The following is a 13149-nucleotide window of genomic DNA, read 5'->3' on the forward strand; positions in this document are numbered from 1 at the left end:
TTCTTCCCAGGTTGGCTACGTCCCTCCACCTCCGTGGAGGGGCGGGCCCCCTGCCACTTTCCCCACTTCCGCAGGGGAGCGGCACACCACCGGCCGGCTCTCTCGGGGGCTGCACAGGTGTTCCTTCAGATAGATGTTCCCGGTGCATGTTGTCTCTCTCCTCCTTTTTTTTCCTCTTCCACCAATCCCAACTCTGCTACCCACACGCCGAGTACACTGCTCTCCTCCAATCAGGAGCAGGTCCTACAGTTTATTGGTTGAACTGGAGGCAGCTGTGTAGAAGCTGTTTCCTCCTCTCCCAGCGCCATATTGTGGGAGAGCAGATGCATAGAATAAGTCTTAATTCCAGTAACTTAGTCTAGTCCGAGTTGCTCCCAGTTGCTCCCCACACACTAATACACAGTAAATTTTAAAATGATCATGAATTATTAAAATTATAGTAGTATATCATCCTTAAGAATTTGTTTGATAAAGATATAAAAGAAAGTTGAACAAAACTATATTTGCAGCAGTACTGATATACACAGGCATTAACTTTTTTTTCTGTTTTTCTTTTGTTGTTGCCTGATTTCTTTTTTCGTAAAAGAAAATTTTAGCTCTCATATATAAAGGAGAACATCTAATATTTGTCTTTCTGTATCAGAATAATTTCACTGAGCATGAAGTCCTCCAGTTGCAATGATTTTGATACTAATAACAGGCTTTCAGTTTTTATAGTACTGTAATATTCAGTTCTACATAGATGCATCCAGTTTTGCCAGCACCACTTACTGAATAGATGATACTTTTTTCCATTGTATAGTCTGGGCACTTCCATGAAAAATCAATTGTCTCTACCTGTTTGGATTGATGAATTAATTAATTAAATTCCACTATCATGCTGCCTTGATTGCTATAGCTTTGTAGTAAGCTTTGAAGGCAGGCATTCTGATGCCTCCAAGTTGATTGTTTTTTAAATTTTGCTCAGGATAATTTTGGCTATTCTTGATATTTTGTGATTTCTTAGGGAATTTAGGATTATTTTCTCATTCTGTAAAAAATGTCATTGGTGTCTGATAGGAATTTCATTTATTTTGTAGGTTGCTTTAATTAATACAGGTATTTTAATTATACTAATTCTTCCAATCCGTGAGCAAGTTATATTTTTCCATGTTAGGAGTCCTTGATGATTCATTTCTTCAACATTTTAGAATTATCATTGTAGATATCTTTCACTTAATTGGTTACATTGATTCCTAAGTGCTTTATTTTTGTCTCTATTGTGTATGGGATTACTTTTTAGATTTCATTTTTGGCAAGTTGGTTGCTAGCATATAAAAAGCTACTGCTTTTGTATGTTGATTTTGTAACCTGTAACTTTACTGAATTGGTTTTTCATCTTGAACCATTTTTTTGGTGGAGTGTTTAGATTTTTCCATGCACAACATCATGTATTCTACAATGTTGTTGAATCCAGTTATTGTTAACAGTTGTGTTGAGGAATATTTAATGTGATAAATATAAGAGCATGTCAAAAAGGCTTAAAGTTTATCTGTGGAAAATTTCTCTGTCATTTGCCATATGGGAAATAGTACCTGGTAGACTTGTGGACTGACGTTGTTAATGGAGTGCATGGGTTCACCCATTGGTTTATCGCTGGTTTCTGTGTCCCCCACAGACTCCCAGTGAGACAGTGAGGCTTCTTGAGGTTGTGTGCACAGTGTTGCTGGCAGCCCCGTATAAGTAACATGGTCTCATGAGATCATTTCAAACATTTGTACCTCCACCTGGGTAATGCAGAGTCTTGTGTGCTGCGGGATGGTGAGTCTGCATGCACCAGATGACAGCTGGCTGCTCCTCACATGCTGCCAAGTACCACCCAGGACATGGTTAAGAAAGTAGATGCCTTGTCTGCAACCGTCTCAGGTGGTGAAGTTCTGTATCTCAGACACCAAGGAAGTCCACACAGATGTATATACACCTTGCTGTGGATGGAGATACAAAGCCTGCCCAAAGACTGGACAGGAACAGATTGAGAAGGGCAACCTTGCTGTGTTCCTGACAGGAAGTAGCCTACAAATCACGGGGCAACAGACTTGGCAGCTGGCAGCTGTCACTGAGCCACATCAAGATCCTGTCCAGCTTGTCTGGAAAGCACAAACAGATGGCATCATGTTTGCACAGAGGGTGAACATAAACGTTTTCTACTGCAGTGGGTGTCCAGATCATGTTAAACACCACACTACAGCAGGAGCCTCTGTATTTCAATGGACGTGTACAATTAAGAATAAAAGAGAGCTGTTAGGCATTCTTCAGTGAGTATGTGCAAGCCACCAGCCCTGAATGGCAAAGCTGCCCCTAGGACAGTCCCAACCAAGCTACCTTGGCCCCAGTGGAATTATTTATTCACTTACTTAAGCGTTAGTCATTATGTTCCATTGAAAGACAAGAAAACAGATTTCCCACTGGTTGGATCACTCCACTTGAGTGGCAAGGGCCCAAATATCTGAGCCATCCTGTGTTTCCCAGGGTAAGCAGAAGCAGGAACCTGGATGTGAATGCATGACAGGTATTGATCCTAGATACTTTGCGATGGGATGCTGGCACCAAAAATGATGTCTTTAATTGCCATGCCAAATACAATGTATTGATGCCTTTATATACTAATTATTAGAATGGCAGTGTGAGATAGAGAGAGATGCTTCCATCTGTTGGCCTCACCCCCAAAGCCTGCAGACATTATTGAAAGGGCTAGGCCAAAGTCAGAAGCCAAGAACTCCATCCAGTTCTCTCACATTGGTGGAAGAGACCTAAGTAACTGACCCAATGCCTGCTATCCATCAGAGTGTACATTAGCAGGAAACCTGACTGCAGGAAGATTATACTGAAATCCAGGTGCTCTGATATGGGACGTGGGTAACCCAAATGACATCTTAACAACTCTGTCACAGTTCCTTGGCTATTGTTACATTTTAATGATTTTTTATTTGGAAAAAAAATATTAGTGAGGGAACGACATAGAGATATCATCCCAACCACTACCTCACTCTCCAAATGGCTGCAACAGCTACAGATTAGCCAAGGTGAAGCCAGGAGCAGGAACTCCATCTTCTTTTCCAACATGGGTTGCAGAGTCCTGAGATCTTCAGGCATCACCTACTGTCTATCCATGCACCTTAGGAGGAAGCTGGAGTGGAAGCATAGTAGCTGGGGCATGCCCCAGCACTACAATATAAAACGGAAGCATTGTTAGCTGTGCCACAACATCAGCATTCCCATTGTTACTTGTAAAAGCAGTCCCACCACAGGACCGAGCAAAACTTCTGGCCCTGTTGGCGGCAACTTCAGAAGTTTATCAACCTACGCAAACCCTAAGCACCCTGGGAAATACGAAGGCAGACACGTAGAGTGTTCACAGCCAGAGTTTGCTTCAGCATCTCTCTGCAGTCCAGTGCTGTGTAATCAGATGTGGTGCGCTCTCTGACTTCCTGTGATACATGTTGTGACCTATTCTGAACATCGTCAACAAAGTCAGTGGCTTCGCAGGCTGCACTGCTGCCTACTGGCTCATTTCAGGCAAGTCTCATGAGTTTCTGGACACCACTGAGGCCCTTCTAGACAGAGAGAAGACCACCAGACATTCAACCATGGTGGGATTCTTGTGCACACTAGCGGTAAGCAATCATCACCAGGCATCTTTGTGGATGACAATCACCATGTATTAGGGTCACATTATAGAGCCTTATGGATCATCAGGCACTAACTCCTACGGCATTGTGATCATTCCCAGTAAAGTGCATCAGTCATTATTCATTGACAGACTATGAAGAGGACATGCCCTTGGGTCGACTGCCATGGTCAGCATCAAGACAGGACCCAACCTCTTCCTATGAGTCCTTGTGTTGCTTCTGCCTACCTCTTCTTCTGCCTATCATTTCTGTTCCTTGGCATGGACAGCCTAAGACTTCTGTTCTTCACCTAGATCAATCCCAAGTCTTTTGTACTGATGCGGCATGGACACTTAACACACATCCCTATATTGTCAACACCCTAAAATATAACTCAAGAAGGACAAGTGGGGAATCGACATAGCTGTCCATGATAGAGTATAAGTATTCTTTGAAATACATTGAGTCATCTATTAACTCACCCATCAAGCACCTTCTCCAAGCTGGCGGATAGGAATGGAGGCATCCCGCAAGTTACCACCACCTCAAGAAGGTCATGCTTCGCTTTGAATTTGCCTTACTTGATATTATCAGACTGCCCCTGATAATTTTGCCATTATTGCTGTGGCAAGAACTGTATGTGTCTTGTGGAGATTTGGCACCATTTACTTTATTTTGTAAAGATTTTATTTATTTATATGAAAGTCAGAGTTATAGAGAGAGAGGAGGGGCAGAAAGAGAGAATTGACTGGAATGGCCGGATCTGCACCGATCCGAAGCCAGGAGCCAGGAGGTTCCTTAGGTCTCCTCCTTGGGTGCAGGGGCCCAAGGACTTGGGCCATCTTCTACTGCTTTCCCAGGCCATAGCAGAGAGCTGGTTGGGAATTGGAGCAGGGGATCTCAAACTGACGCCCATATGAGATGCTTACGCTGCAGGCCAAGGCGTTAATCCGCTATACCATAGCACCAGCCCCACCGTTTCCTTTTAATTTGAAGGCCAACAATGCACCTTTATGAGACTTCCAGTCGACTGCCTCTGTGGTCCTCCAGGGCTCGTGGTCTGTGTTAACAGGATCTGGCTGGCCTTCAGTTGTCTCCTAGCATCCACCTGTGACACTATGTTGAGGACATCGTTTCAACTGATAATCAAGAGGAGGAGGAAAAATGGGCCTCAATCATCAGCAACTGACTTCTTGTCCAAGTGGGTGTGGACCTTAGTTCCATATGAGATGAGAGCTTGCAACCTCAAATTTTTGGTCTATATTTTGAACAAGGATTTCAGACAAATTCCTCAACGAATCCACATATATCTGCTTTTCCTCACTGATTCAGTTTCAACCAGGGAAGCCCAGCACATTTTCAGTTTCTGATAACACCAACTTCCTCACCTCTAAAGAACCCTAAGATTCATCTGTCTCACCAGCCACCCACAAGGATGCACCTTGGTCAGGCATACTTCCAAGGAAAAAGCTAAGGATTACTCTATGGCTAGTTTTTGGTTCTGAGGGCCCCATGGGTAAAGGATTTCAAGTTAGCTTTGCGCTTGTAGTGACACTACTGTTTGACTCAGAGAGTTTGGACTACCTCCCTCAGCATCATGAGCTGGGCCCTGGCCTCCAGCCACTGAGAATCTCTTGTTAAATGGGAGTGGTATTTTCAGAGGCCAGACAAACCCACACCCTGAGGAGTCTGTGTCCTTACGAGGATGTCAGCCTCTGACACTTCGTCTATTTGCAGAGCCCCCATCAGTCATCTCACATTAGATACCTCCTTCCAGATACCGGGGTAGTGTCATGTGTCTCAGGGGGCAGAACTTGTGATCATCCTACTTGTCGTCGAGCAGTCCACCCTCACTCAAGGCCATCTTGAAATTCACATGTCCACCAATTCTTGGGACAACACCAATTCCTAATGACTTTGTGTGGCCTCAAACTGGACAGTCCTTACCCTTACTTTGGAGTTCCTCCTTTGGTGGGTCACTGTTGATATCTGTGCTACTGGCCTAACCTCACTGAGCAACTCAGCTATTTTGATTGCCAAAATTCTACTGCCTTTTAATGTAGCAAAACTGCATTTTATATTATCTACCTCCTTGCTTTCATAGGGGAGCCTCCCAGGCATATATGATTTAGGACTTAATAGGCCTATCAACTTGGATTTCAGCTTGTAGCTTTCCTATTGTATCCAAGTCAGTTGTGGAAGTCCCCCAGGAATGCCTGCTGTACAGGCAAAACTGTCATTCCTGCTTCTCGCGTGATTGCATTTGGAGTGGTGGTAACATAATCTGCCCAGAGGTCAGGACCTCGCAGGCCATTGTGCCAGTCCAGGCACTACACCTATGGCAGGCCTTGAGCCTTGCACTCTGAAGACATGACCCCCCCAGGAAGAAGCACCTTAGCAAGGCCAGCCAGAGCCATGAGGACCAACAAGTTATGAAACTGCCTTGATTGCAGCCCAGGGCCCCTTGCAGCCATAAATTCAGTGCACTGGGGAGGTTGGCTGACTGTGAGTCAGGAGATTTCAAAGACCCAGGACTGACTATAGATACACTCAGCTGTTTCCCTCAAGGCAAGGGTTTGGAAGGGAAGGTCTGGGCACTGGGTTTCTTAAGGAGTGAAATTCAGATTCATGGACTCCCTACTAGAGCGGTGATAAATATGGTGAGATCTGCAGGATCCAGACTCAAGTTTCATGATCCTGGCAAAGTCGATTGATATGTCCCTAGCTAGAGGAACATCCTCCAACGCTGCGAAGCCTATGGGGTTGATGCAGGCCCAGGAGGAAGGCACCACTTCTTACAACTTGTGGCCAGGTCCAGGGAGGCCCCTCGCTTGGATCTCCATTCCTTTTATCTCAGTTTTGCATTAGAGAGTACCCCCACCCATGCTTTGATTGCATCTCTGTGACATAAGACCTCCTGACTGGAGTATAGCCTAGGGATCTCATTTGGAACACTTAAGAGTACCATAGGCAGAATACACCAAAATCACAGGAAATGGGACTTGCCTCCTGGGAAAGAGAGTAAAGAGGGTTTTCCCGGTTTGCTGCTGAGGTCTAACAAGCTCTGAGAGCAGCACTGAAGTCCTATTGTGACCATCTGACCATCTGCCAATCAACAGTGAGGCCTTCAGGGAACATAGATGTTTGTTGAGCTTTGGGGTAAAATCTACATAAAATGAAATGAAACTCAGATGTACAGTTGGGTGCATTTTTTGTCTACATGAGCAGTGTGTGGAAAGTACAGATGCAACGGTTTGAACCCACATGGGTGTCTCCTAACCAGCAATGGTTTGAACCCACATTGAAAGTGTTTCCTAAACAACAGTGGTTTGAACCCACATGGGAGTGTCTCTTAACCACCAGTCCAACAACTGAAGTAGCAGCTCCTTTGCCTTACAAGATCTCTGTGTGGCCCTTTGCAGTCAAACTCTTTGAACTCCAGTGGCCGCTGACAGCCATTCATTCGTGCGTTCTCCATCTCTATTTGGCCTTTTCCCAGAATGTCCTGTGAGTTTAATCTTAGCATGTAGACTTTAGGGTATGGATTCTTTCTCTTAGAAAAATGTACCTGAAATTTAGCCCAGTCAGCACATGACTTCACGGCTTGTTACTCTTTCTCACTGAATCCTGTTCCTCATTATGGATCTGATATAGTTTGCGTATTCATCCCTCATGAAGATCATCCAGTTTACAGTTTTTAGTGATTGTGAATAAGACAGTGAGCATGGCAAGGGGTTTTTATGTGTGCTTGTTTTCCAGGTCAATTGAATACATAGAGATACACATTTGGAGTCTGATGCTGTGTGTGTACTTTTGGAAGAAACTGTCAGATTATCTTACAGGTTCCTGTTCTGCTTTGAATTCCTTTCTTCAGTAAATGCGTGTTCCTGTTACTCCACATTCCTGTCAACATTTCCTATTAGCAGTTCTGTTTGATTTTACGCAAATAGACTTGCAGTGGTATTTCATCATGCTGTTAACACTCAGTATACTATTTTTGTGTGCTTATTGGAGATAGTGTCCTATTATATACGGTGCCAGTTGCGGGGTGGAGGGGTCACCTTTTTGCTCATTAAAAATTTTTAGGTTTCATTTATTTATGTGAGAGGTAGAGTTACAGACAGAGAAGGGGAGAGACAGAGAGAAAGATCTTCCACCCATTGGTTCACTCCACAAATGCCTCAATGGCCAGAACTAAGTCGATCCAAAGCCAGGAGCCAGGAGCTTCTTCCGGGTCTCCCACATGGGTGCAGGGGCTCAAGCACTTGGGCCATCTTCTACTGCTTTCCCAGGCCATAGCAGAGAGCTGGATTGGAAGAGGAGCAGCCAGGACACCACTAGTGCCAATTGGGGATTCTGGCACTACAGGCAGAGGTTTAGCCTACTGAGCTACAGTGCCGGCCCCTCTGGATTAAATTTTAAGTGTTCAGTGTATAATCAGGAACAAGTCCTTCATTAGCTGTATGTTTTGTAAATATTTTCTCCTGATGCTGGCACTGTAGAGTAGCGAGTAAAGCCGCTGCCTGAAGGACGGGCCTCCCGTATGGGCTCCGGTTCGAGTCCAGGCTGCTCCTTTCCTGAAGCAGTAGAAGATGGCCCAAGTCCTTGGGTCCCTGCACCCACGTGGGAGACCCCGAGGAAGCTCCTGGCTCCTGGCTTCGGATCAGAGCATCTCCAGCCATTGCAGCCATCTGGGGAGTGAACCAGCAGATGGAAGACTTCTGTCTCTCTCTGCCTCTGTCTCCCTGTAACTCCACCTTTCAAATAAATAAATCCTTAAAAAATATACAATTTTCTCCCACTCCCTAATCATAACCCATTCTCTAGCTTTTTACTTCATTCTCTTTACAATATATTGGGCAGAATAAAAGTGTTGAAGTTCCACTGATCAATTTTTTTTCTGTCATTCTTGGAATATGCTTTTGCATTTTGCAAAAACTCAACATGAAATCAAAGTACATATCCTTCTGTATATTTATGGAATATTTATGATTTCATAGTTAATTAGATCTGTGGTCCATTTTAAATCAGTTCTGTAGAGGTATGTATTGAGAACTTTGTGCTTTGCTTTGCATAGGGGTGCCAGATTGTTTCAGTATCATTTGTTAAAATGAGTAACCTGGATCCAGTGAGTTCTGTTGGGCCCTTGGTCAAAGATCACTTAAATTGGAGAACCAGTTTCTCCATTTTCTCCCACAGAGCTATACATCTGTCATTTTTTAACACAGCCATGTCTTCCTTACTGTACTTGTATAGTAGAAGAATCTAAAAAGAATAGTTTGAGTTTCTCAGCATATCTCTTCTGCATAAGCATCGTTTTGGCTGTTCTAGACCCTTTGCTTTCTGTGTCCATTCCAGAATCAGCTTGGCATTGTCTACTGAAAAGCTTGCTGAGACCTGGACTGGTTTTGGGTTGAATCCACTCGACAGAGTGGGCAAAGCTGATAGTAGTACTGGGCCTTCTTAACCATGAAACATAGTCCAACTCTGCATTTATTTATATCTTTTATATCTGTTATGAGTGATTTGTAATTTTCTGCGAACTGATGCCCTAACATTTTGTTGAATTTATAACTCAGTGTGGCCTTTTTAGTGGCACAATGGGAATTGTCATTATTTAAGGCATTTTTGAAAGTTTTTACTTTACGTGTTTAATACTAGCTCCTCTACAGAGAAGCTCCACATTCTGATGGAATGTAGTTAGAGACTGGAAGGCAGTTAGGTAGATATGAATACTGACTGGATATTGTAGACTTCCAGCAATATTTGAAGGGTGATGATGCTCATGTTTAAAAAACAATTCTAAATTACTAATGCACACTGAGATATCTACAAATGCATTTGGCTTTGTTTAAGTTATTTTCCACTGGGGGAGTGGCTGTGTGAGGCGGGACGGGAGACTGCTTCAGATACCTGTAGGAACTATGAGGATGGAATTTTTTGGTTTGGTACACTATTCATTCCTGATTGTTGAGATACATTGGCATAGTCAAAATAAAAAGTAAAAAAGGCAGAAATATGAGATCACAAATAGTAAAATAGGGCATAATTTGGATGGCCCTCACCCTCAACTCATTCCATGCATATCGTAGTCCAACCTGATTTTGCTCCCAGCTAGCTCTTGGTTGGCATTGACCCCTCACTCTGCACTCTAGCCCTTCTCACAACCTCCAGGTGGCTGAGATTTCCCATGACCTCATCTCTCCAAGCTCTGCTCTCCAGGCCACCTGTTAAAGTACAAGGATAGGCCGGCGCTGTGGCTCACTAGGCTAATCCTTCACCTGCGGCGCCGGCACTCCAGGTTCTAGTCCCGGTTGGGGCTCCAGTTCTGTGCCAGTTGCTCCTCTTCCAGTCCAGCTCTCTGCTGTGGCCCCAGGAGTGCAGTGGAGGATGGCCCAAGTGCTTGGGCCCTGCACCCGCATAGGAGACCAGGGGGAAGCCCCTGACTCCTATCTTCAGATTGGCACAGCGCGCCGGCCGTAGCAGCCATTTGGGGAGTAGACCAACAGATGGAAGACCTTTCTCTCTGTCTCTCTTTCTCACTAACTTTGCCTGTCAAAAAAAAAAAATACTACAAGGATAACCCTGTCTCTCTAGGCCTGGCCATCCCTTGGGCTGCACTTTACAACAGGTGGGAGACTTTGGCTGTGATAATGTCTGGCTTGTTAGTGCTACCTGTGTGAGAGCAGGTAGAGGGCTCGTACCTGGTATTTTCCTGGACTCTCGGTCTTTATCTTGTTCATGTCTAGCAGCAGTGTTGACTTCTTCCCCCACACCTGGGCAGTGATCCCCATGTCTGTTTTGTGACACAGCTACAGGAAAGGAGAGGCTTGGGTGAGACAAGACCCCAGGGATGGAACAGGATGGGGTGGAGAACAGCCTGAGGTGCTTGGAACATGGAAGCCCTGGGCTCCATGGTGTCTTGGGAGAGGCTGGCTCTGCCTGGGCTCTGGCCTCATTACCCACAGTTCTCAGGAGGCGTGGGCTTCATTCCCAGTAGATTCACCCTTTTGGAGCACCAAGATGCCTCCCAACCTTGGACCTAGTGGTGACCCAAATAGTGACATCAGTTTCCCTCCCTAGAAGATGACCATGCAATGGATGGACAGGAAGACTTTAGGGTGAGAACACTTACCTCCAGCCATCTGAGAATCAGCAGCGTACTGCCTTGGAAATATGCACTGCTTGTACCAAGCATGCAGGAAGTTGTCATAAAGGGGCCCTCAACCTCCTCCTTACCTTGCTATTACTCTGATATTTGTTCCAGTTCTTCAACATCTTTAGGCATTTCTAGAGTGTGAGTGTCGTGGCTGGGAGAGGAGAGGGGATGGCATGAGTCCAGTTGCTGGCCTTTCTGCAGTGGCCCTTGGAGGCAGCATAGGAGCCCTAACATGACTGAACTTAAAGGAGTCAGACCCTGAGGCCCTAGATCTTCTAATTGGGTGAGTGTCTGTTGCCTTGTCTCCAAGGCAGAAAAGGCCAGCAGGACCCTCCTTGTGTGTGTGTGGGGGGGGGGGCGGGGCTGGACTTGCCATCTGCTGCCTTTCCTGGGCAGAAGTCATCACCCTTTGCTAGAGCTTAGTGAGGACTGTTCTGAGAAGGGCTGTGCTGCCCAGGAGTAGGTGGGCTCTGCCCTCAGCAGCTGTTGCCTGAAGACCTTGACCTGAAGTGACAGGGTCTGGGTGCCTAGCCTGAGAACTGTTTGCTGCTGAGAGCCTTCACCCAGGCGCCCACCCATCCTGGTGCCTCCACATCCCTTAAAGGAAGCCCCCTTGTCTACCTGCTTGTCCTATGTGCTTGAAACGCACCGTGCCCCTTCCTTGTCGGCCCCAGAATCTGTGACAGTGACCACACAGGCTGTGGCCAATCCTTTCCTCTGTGTCCTGTCAGCTGCTCAGGCAAGATACCTCCCCCCTCCCCTACGTGGCTTGCAATACGTAAGTCAACCATCAATAAAGGTGGGTTTTTGATACATTTCCAGAACAATCCCCTGGGGCACTGTTCCAGGTGCTCTGCTGAGCCCACCTCCTAGTCTCTGTGCTTCTGTGCAGTCCTGGGATGATGATGTGAACAGATTCAAGTCCTGCCTCCTCCACCACAAGTCCTCCTCCCAGCACGGAACCAAGGGCAATTAGGTCACTGTGAACTGCAAACCCGCTTGTCCTCCTCTCCCTGGGAGGGGTCCCTGGGTAGCTTCTCAGCCCCTGATGCCCCAGCCATGGCTCCTCCTAGGAGCCTTCTATAAGAGGCCTTTAGCCCAACCATGTGGGACCCAGGGATCTGCTGGACACCTGCCCACAGCCCAGGCAAGGTGCCCCTCACCCCATGGCTACATGCTCTGGAATGTTGCTGAACTGGGCTGGCTCCACCAGCGACAGGGAGGACCTGCAGGCTGCCCCCTGCCCTTGGGAATCCCTGAGCTCTCAGCACCTGCTGTACCTCAACTCTGTCCCTACCAGCCCCCTGAGTTGCTTGTGAGTCACTCAGCTTTGGCCTAATGCCAAATGGGTGGGGGAGGCCTGGTGAGAGGCCATGGACATCAGGGACTGGTGGAACCAGGGCAGCCCCTTGGGGTTCTGTGAAGCAGATCTCCAACTCACCGATATGCAGCCTCCAGTTCTGTAACTGCTCACACTCAGCAGTGATGTGTGCTGCTTCCTGGACCAGCAAGACCTCCAGGTCCCACAGCTCTTTGAAGCTGAAAGGCAAAAATCCCACCATGACACAACCTCAAAGAACCACAGGGAACTGCTCCCCACAGCTCCTGTCCATCAGATCAGAGGAGGTGTCAGCCCCACAGGCAGTGAATGCCTGAAGTCCAGGTCCCAGAATGGTGAACTGTGCAGAGGACAGGGACATGGATAGCCCCACCCTACTTCCCTAGGATGGTCATTCTTCATCCTCCTTTGCCATCCAGCTTTCCTCCCATGACCATCACTGCACCTGTGCAGAAGGCTCCCACCCCACTCCCACCTGTGGGAACCACATGCCCGGTGGGTTCACAGATGGGCTCACCCCACACCCGAATTGAGTGTTCTGCATAGTGCCTGCCCAGACATCCGTGTCCTGACACAGGCTCACACCCAGGGCACACAGGCACCCATGTTCCAGGGTCACTCTGAGGAAGCAGCGACATGACTGTATCCACGCTCAGCACACAATGGGCATCACTGAAGACTCAGCCAGCATCACCCTCAGCAGCAGCCCAGAGAGCCCAGGGGCACACACCTGGAAGCAAATGTCCTCAAGTCAGCAGGACATGCAGAGCTGGATCCATCGAGCTCTGCCAAACATGCCTCCTGTCTAGAAAATGAACCCCAGGTCCGTCAGTTACTGGACACATGGAAAGAGGGGGTTCTGGGTTACTGGAAACACTGGTGGCCTCTAACTGCCACAGAACATGGAAAGAGAGGGTTCTGGGTAATGGTAGCTTTGTGGAGTTCTACCAGTCCTGTCCCAGTGGTGCCCTCCCAGCTCAGGAGGGATGAGTGTCAGCCTCCTC

At 46.8% G+C, this 13149-nt stretch overlaps 1 protein-coding gene and 1 long non-coding RNA gene across 7 annotated transcripts in view; one reads left to right on the forward strand and one right to left on the reverse strand.

Moving 5' to 3' along the window:
• The window catches only part of LOC138843061 (uncharacterized), a 28886-nt gene extending 15867 nt beyond the window's left edge, over nucleotides 1-13019 (reverse strand). For 2 of the 5 annotated variants that reach the window (XR_007917959.2, XR_011380993.1), the window contains exons 1-4: nucleotides 12876-13019; nucleotides 12248-12345; nucleotides 10887-10957; nucleotides 10352-10459 (exon numbers count right to left, since the gene is read on the reverse strand). This is a non-coding gene — a long non-coding RNA (uncharacterized lncRNA). Of the gene's footprint in view, nucleotides 1-3406; nucleotides 9875-10351; nucleotides 10460-10886; nucleotides 10958-12247; nucleotides 12346-12875 lie in introns of those variants that run through there. The other 3 variants (XR_007917958.2, XR_007917960.2, XR_011380994.1) reach the window with 3 other exon arrangements.
• LOC103345879 (protein sidekick-1) overlaps nucleotides 1-13149 on the forward strand; it is a 694014-nt gene that overhangs the window by 556836 nt on the left and 124029 nt on the right. The window lies entirely within an intron of this gene.

The sequence above is a fragment of the Oryctolagus cuniculus genome, chromosome 12, assembly GCF_964237555.1.
Source record: "Oryctolagus cuniculus chromosome 12, mOryCun1.1, whole genome shotgun sequence".
Taxonomy (NCBI): Eukaryota; Metazoa; Chordata; class Mammalia; order Lagomorpha; family Leporidae; genus Oryctolagus; species Oryctolagus cuniculus.